This window comes from Triticum aestivum, chromosome 2D (assembly GCF_018294505.1).
Source record: "Triticum aestivum cultivar Chinese Spring chromosome 2D, IWGSC CS RefSeq v2.1, whole genome shotgun sequence".
Taxonomy (NCBI): domain Eukaryota; kingdom Viridiplantae; phylum Streptophyta; class Magnoliopsida; order Poales; family Poaceae; genus Triticum; species Triticum aestivum.
The window spans coordinates 52,092,155-52,099,415 of NC_057799.1; positions in this window are offsets into that span (position 1 = coordinate 52,092,155).

Here is a 7,261-nt window from a genome sequence, read left to right on the forward strand (position 1 = left end):
ATATGCTATATGAGATTTTTTTAGTAATAATTTTTTTAGTAATAGAAATTTTTAGTAAAAGAATTTAGTAATATATTTTTTTTAGGTACAGAAATGTATTAGAATGCTATATGAGATTTTTTTTAGTAAATGTAGGTTTTTTGAATAGAATTGAAAAAAAAAGTAAATGTAAGTCTTTTGAATAGAATAGGAAACTTTTAGTAAATTTTCTTCTTTTGAATAGAATAGAAAATTAGTAAATGTAGAATAGAACAGAAAATTAGAAAAATTTCAGTAAATGTAAGTCTTTCGAATACAATAGGTTTTTTTATTCGTTCGATGTCGGTATCAAATAAAATATGAAAATGCCCATGTTGATGATTAGAACTAGGGTTTATATGAGGATATATAGATAGATGGATGGATGGATGGACAGATGTTAGGGCTAGAACTATGGTATTTTCAGTAAATGTATAGGTCTTTTCAATTTTTAGGGTTAGAATAAGGTATTTTTAGTAAATGTTACAGCTAGAACTAGGATGTTTTAGACATAGGGTTTCACTAAGTCCTAAGATGAGGATAATAATGTTTTTGTTTATATTTTGTTTTTGCAGAAATCAAGAAGCCCCTGCATCATCCCCGCCGTCGTCCCCGTCACCGACTGATGCGGCTTGAACTACGTCGGTATTTCCCCAAAGAGGAAGGGATGATGCAGCACAGCAACGGTAGGTATTTCCCTCAGTGATGAGACCAATGTTATCGAACCAGTAGGAGAAACACGCAACACTACGTGAACAGCACCTGCACACAAATGATAAATACTCGCAACCCGACGTGTTAAATGGGTTGTCAATCCTTTTCGGGCAATGGGGCCAGAAATTGGCAAGTAAACGGGAGAAAGTTGTAATAGATTAAATAAATAGATCGTGAATAAAATAAAATGCAGCAAAGTATTTTGTATTTTTGGATTAATAGATCTGAAAATAAAATCAAATAAAAATAGATCGCGAAGGCAAATATAATAAAGAAGAGACCCGGGGGCCGTAGATTTCACTAGTGGCTTCTCGAGAAAAATAGCAAACTGTAGGTAAACGAATTACTGTTGGGAAATTGATAGAACTTCAAATAATCATGACGATATCCAGGCAATGATCATTATATAGGCATCACGTCCAAGATTAGTAGACCGACTCCTGCCTGCATCTACTATACTATTACTCCACACATCGACCGCTATCCAGCATGCATCCAGTGTATTAAGTTCATGGGAAAATGGAGTAATGCAATAAGAACGATGACATGATGCAGACAAGATCTATTTATGTAGAAATAGACCCCATCTTGTTATCCTTAATAGCAACGATACATACTGTCAGTTCCCCTTCTGTCACTGGGATCAAACACCGTAAGATCGAACCCATCACAAAGCACCTCTTCCCATTGCAAGATAAATAGATCAAGTTGGCCAAACAAAACCCAAATATCGGAGAAGAAATACGAGGCTATAAGCAATCATGCATATAAGAGATCAAAGAAGACTCAAATAACTTTCATGGATAAAAACATAGATCTGATCATAAACTCAAAGTTCATCGAATCCCAACAAACACACCGCAAAAAGGAGTTACATCATATGGATCTCCAAGAGACCATTGTATTGAGAATCAAAAGAGAGAGAGGAAGCCATCTAGCTACTAACTACGGACCCGTAGGTCTACAATGAACTACTCACGCATCATCGGAGAGGCACCAATGGGCATGATGAACCCCTCCGTGATGGTGCCTAGATTGGATCTAGTGTTTTTGGAACTTGCGGCGGCTAGAATTGATTTTCGTCGACTCCCCTAGGGTTTCTGGAATATTGGGGTATTTATAGAGCAAAGAGGCGGTGCGGGAGGCCACCGAGGTGAGCACAAGACACTAGGGTGCGCCTGGAGGCCCAGGCGTGCCCTGGTGGGTTGTGCCCACCTCGGGCTCCCTCTTCGGTACTTCTTTGGCCCACTGGATGTCTTCTGGTCCAAAAAAATCCATAAAAAGTTTCGCTGCGTTTGGACTCCGTTTGGTATTGATTTCCTGCGATGTAAAAAACATGCAGAAAACAGCAACTGGCACTGGGCACTATGTCAATAGGTTAGTACCAAAAATTGATATAAAATGATTGTAAAACATCCAAGAATGATAATATAACAGCATGGAACAATAAAAAAAATATAGATACGTTGGAGACGTATCAACATCCCCAAGCTTAATTCATGCTCGAGTTACAGAAGTATTCGAAATATTCAGATTGCTACAGACTGTTCTGTTTTGACAGATTCTGTTTTCTTTGTGTTGTGTGCTTATTTTGATGGCTCTATGGTTTTCTTTGATGAGTTTTGCCAAAGAAAAGTTGGAATACAGTAGATATAATACAAAAACAAAATATGAAGTGGTTTGATACAATACTTATAGTAGTGGTTTGCTTTCTTATACCAACGGATCTCACGAAGGTTTTGTTGAGTTTTGTGTGATTGAAGTTTTCAAGTTTTGGGTTATCTTACGATGGATGAAGGAAGGATGGAAGAGCCTAAGCTTGGGGATGCCCCAGCATCCCAAGCTATTATCCAAAAATGAGCAACCAACTAAGCTTGGGGATGCCCCCGAGTGGCATCCCCGCTTTCTTCTAACGACCATCAGTATTTTACTCGAAGCTATATTTTTATTCGTCACATACTATGTCTTTTGCTTGGAGCGTCTTGTATGATATGAGTCTTTGCTTGTTTTATTTTGTGTTTTAAGTCATCAATCCTTGCTGGACACACCTATTTGAGAGAGCCAAAATTATGTCATGACTTGTTAGAATTGATCTCTATGCTTCACTTAAATTTTTATGAGCTATGGACTTGCTCTAGTGCTTCACTTATATCTTTTTTAGCACGGTGTGCTTTAGTATTTTTGAAGAAATGCTCTCTTGCTTCACTTAGATTTATTTGAGAGTTAGTAAAAAATTTCAAGAAATTATCTCTTGCTTCACTTAAATTATTTTGAGAGAAAGAAAAATTATGCTCATGATCTTCACTTATATTTGTTTGAGCTTATGAAAAGCAACACATGAAAATTAGTCCCAAAGTTATAGATATCCAAGAAGGATATAATAAAAACTTTCGTGAAGATCATTGGACAAAATAAACTTGATTCTTAGTAATAGTTTTGAGATATGATGATGTGATATGTGAGTTGTGTTGATGAGTAATTATGCTTTAGTAAGAATATTGGTGTTAAGGTTTGTGATTCCCTATGCAAGTACAGAAGTCAATAGTCATGCATGAAATTATATCCTACTTGTGCTACATTATTCGGTGTTAATTATGCTTAATGCTTGTTCATGAGATTATTCGTTTCTTGGTTGGTCGCTTCTCAATCTTTTTGCTAGCCTTCACTTTGCACCAAGTATGATCTCTACTTGTGCATCCAAAATTCTTTAAACCAGTTTTGCCACATGAGTCCACTATATCTACCTATATGCGGTATTCTTTTGCCATTCTAAGCAAATTTGCATGTGCCATCTCGAATTTTCAAAATAAACTTCTCTTTTGTGTGTTTGTTTCGCTCGCGGAGCGGTGAGGGGTGGCTAATATTTTCCATGATGGATGTGTTATTCTCATGATGAGTGTTTATTCACTTGTCATTGCACGAGAGTAAGGCAAAGGTTTTAGGGATGCCTAGTCCCGAAATGCAAAAATGAATTTACTTTATGTTGTCAAATAATAAATTCCTTGGAAAGTGTTGGTATGGAGAGCAACCGTGGATACGGCTAGCCATGGAAAGTGAAAGTATGGTGGAAAAAGGAATAACTTTATTTTTTTGTTTGGGAATCGCCTATGATATATCTAGCATGGAAAGTGTTGGGAACTCTAAGTCATATTCGTTGGTGGGGTGGATACAACTCCCAAAATGTTTTTATCTCTAATTTTTCGCTTTGAACTCTGGAACCTCTACAAATCCATACTTCCCTCTGCGAAGGGCCTTTCTTTTACTTTATGCAATTTTTATTTTTGAATTTGAGTTCCCATCTTCTCTTACAAAAGCACCAACTAGGAGGCAATATGATCGTACTTAAGTATTGGTTGTAGTTAATATTCGAGTGTGTTTCATGAATGGATCAATGGTTGAGCATGATGGGCTAGGGATAACTTATTTTAGCGTTGACATTTTGAAAGACATGGTTGCTTGTTGATATGCTTGAGTATCTAAATTATTATGTCAAAACTAGACTATTGATTTGAATCACATAAAAGTCCAGTTGTCCATGCTATAAAGAAAAGAATATGATATGACATGTTAGGCAGCATTCCACATCAAAAATTCTGTTTTTATCACTTACCTACTCGAGGACGAGTAGGAGTTAAGCTTGGGGATGCTGATACGTCTCCAACGTATCTATAATTTTTGATTGTTCCATGTTGTTATATTATCAATCTTGGATGTTTTATAATCATTTTATAGTCATTTTATACCATTTTTTGGTACTAACCTATTGACATAGTGCCAAGTGCCATTTGCTATTTTCTGCATGTTTTTTTACATCGCAGGAAATCAATATCAGACGGAGTCCAAATGCAACGAAACTTCACGGAGGTTTTTTTGGACCAGAAGGAACGTAATGAGCCCTGGTTGCGCCTGGGGGGTGCCTCGAGGAGGGCACAACCCACCAGGGTGTGCCAGGAGGCCCAGGCGCGCCCTGGTGGGTTGTGCCCACCTCGGGTGCCCCCCGGACCGCCTCTTTGCTCTATAAATACCCCAATATTCCAGAAACCCTAGGGGAGTTGACAAAATATTCATCCAGCCGCCGCAGAGTCCAGAACCACCAGATCCAATCTAGACACCATCTCGGATGGGGTTCACCACCTCCATTGGTGCCTCTCCGATGATGCGTGAGTAGTTCTTTGTAGACCTTCGGGTCCGTAGTTAGTAGCTAGATGGCTTCCTCTCTCGATGGATTCTCAATACAATGGTCTCATGGAGATCCATATGACGTAACTCTGTTTGCGGTGTGTTTGTTGGGATCTGATGAACTTTGAGTTTATGATCAGTTATATCTTTTTATATCCATGAAAGTTATTTGAGTTTCTTTGATCTCTTATATGCATGATTGCTTATAGCCTCATATTTCTTCTCCGATATTTGGGTTTTGTTTGGCCAACTTGATCTATTTATCTTGCAATGGGAAGAGGTGCTTTGTAGTGGGTTCGATCTTACGGTGCTTGATCCCAGTGACAGAAGGGGAACCGACACGTATGTATCGTTGCTACTAAGGATAAAACAATGGGGTCTATCTCTACATAAGTAGATCTTGTCTACATCATGTCATCGTTCTTATTGCATTACTCTGTTTCTCCATGAACTTAATACACTAGATGCATGCTAGATAGCGGTCGATGTGTGGAGTAATAGTAGTAGATGCAGGCAGGAGTCAGCCTACTAATCTTGGACGTGATGCCTATATAATGATCATTGCCTGGATATCGTCATGATTATTCGAAGTTCTATCAATTGCCCAACAATAATTTGTTTACCCACCGTTTTCTATTTTTCTCAAGAGAAGCCACTAGTGAAACCAACGGCCCCCGGGTCTTCTTTCTCATATATTTGCCTTTGCGACCTACTTTTCTCTTGCATTTATTTGTAGATCTATTAAACTAAAAATACAAAAATACCTTGCTGCGTTTTATTTCTATTTATTTTATTTGGCGTTCGATCTATCAATCTACTACAATTTATCTCACGTCTGTTTGCCTATCTTGAGGCGCTGTACCCCGGAAGGGATTGACAACCCCTTTAACACGTCGGGTTGCAAGGATTTGTTATCTGTGTGCAGGGGTTGTTTACGTTGTGTTGCTTGGTTCTCTTACTGGTTCGATAACCTTGGTTTCATATCTGAGGGAAATACCTACTGCCGCTGTGCTGCATCATCCCTTCCTCTTTGGGGAAATACCGGCGTAGTTTCAAGCGACGTCACCTGCCGATGCTGTTGAACTGAGATATTTCGATAGTACCGAGCAGAGATTTGTCCCATTAACTTGTGATGAGCATCTGGGATTGCTATTTAGTTTGAATGCTGACAGCCGTTTCGATAAAATCCATATCGGTGTGCTTCAGGCACGCAAACAACGTATCCCGAAGGGTATTCAAACATCACCTGTCTCTGCTAATAGCGAGCGTCCTCGCATTCCTTGTAGGTCGAGAGCAAGTAAACCTAGTGGTTCTGCAAGCCACAACATGTCGGTTGCCGCTAATTCTGCCACTTCTCCTCTCCCTTCTGCACCTGATGTAGAAGTAGATGCAGAGCCTGACGAGGAAGTGCCTCGACATGATGATGAGGATGAGATTCTATTCCCTGAACTGGTAGATAGAGTCAGTCAACAGGCAGTGGAAGATGAATATCCAGAGGAGCCTAGCAGTCGTGCTAGATTTGATGACACTGACGATGAAGAGAAGGAGGAGAACATCGACTCCTTAGTTTTATAAGAATATGATGGTGAGGACATGCCAACAATTGAGTGGAATAGGGAGAATCCTGACCTTACTCCAGGAACCGTATTCGAATCGACGATGGACTGTCGTAATGCAGTGACTACATATTGCATTCTCACTAAAAATGCAGTGACTACATATTGCATTCTTATGAGATTGATAGGAGTGAGCCAGGAAGATTCACTGTTCATTGCCCTTATGATAGGTGTAGGTGGAGGTTGCATGCATCCACTATCACTACAAAAAAAGACACATCCGTGACATTTTGGGCTGAACGAATTTTTTTCTGTCATGCTTATGACACTTCTATGACGATAATTGTGACAAAACCCGGTATCATCATAGATGTGGTGGGCTCCTACTTCTATGACAAAAAATCATGACAAAAAATGGGCTTTTCGTCCCGGGCGGGCCGGAGACGCAGCTGCATGACATTCTTTGGGCCGTCCGTGACGGAAAAAACCGTGGTAGAAGCGAGGGCGAGGAAAATATCGGGGAGTTCCCGGTTACGGTGGGTGGTCGGGGGCCGAGCGATGCGCGTTTCTCTCGTACGTACACGCGTGTGTGCGAGGTGTTGCGCTCTAACTGAACCCGAGCGAGGCGATGGGCTCTAACTGAACCCGAGCGATTGCACTGCAGGCTACGCGTTACTGAACCTGATCGATCCCTTGATGTTAACTGAACCCGAGTGATTCCTTCGCTACTGCTGCTAACTGAAGCCGATCGATGCTGCCTCTGGATGAGCAGTGAGCGTTGTTGGGGGGTTTGG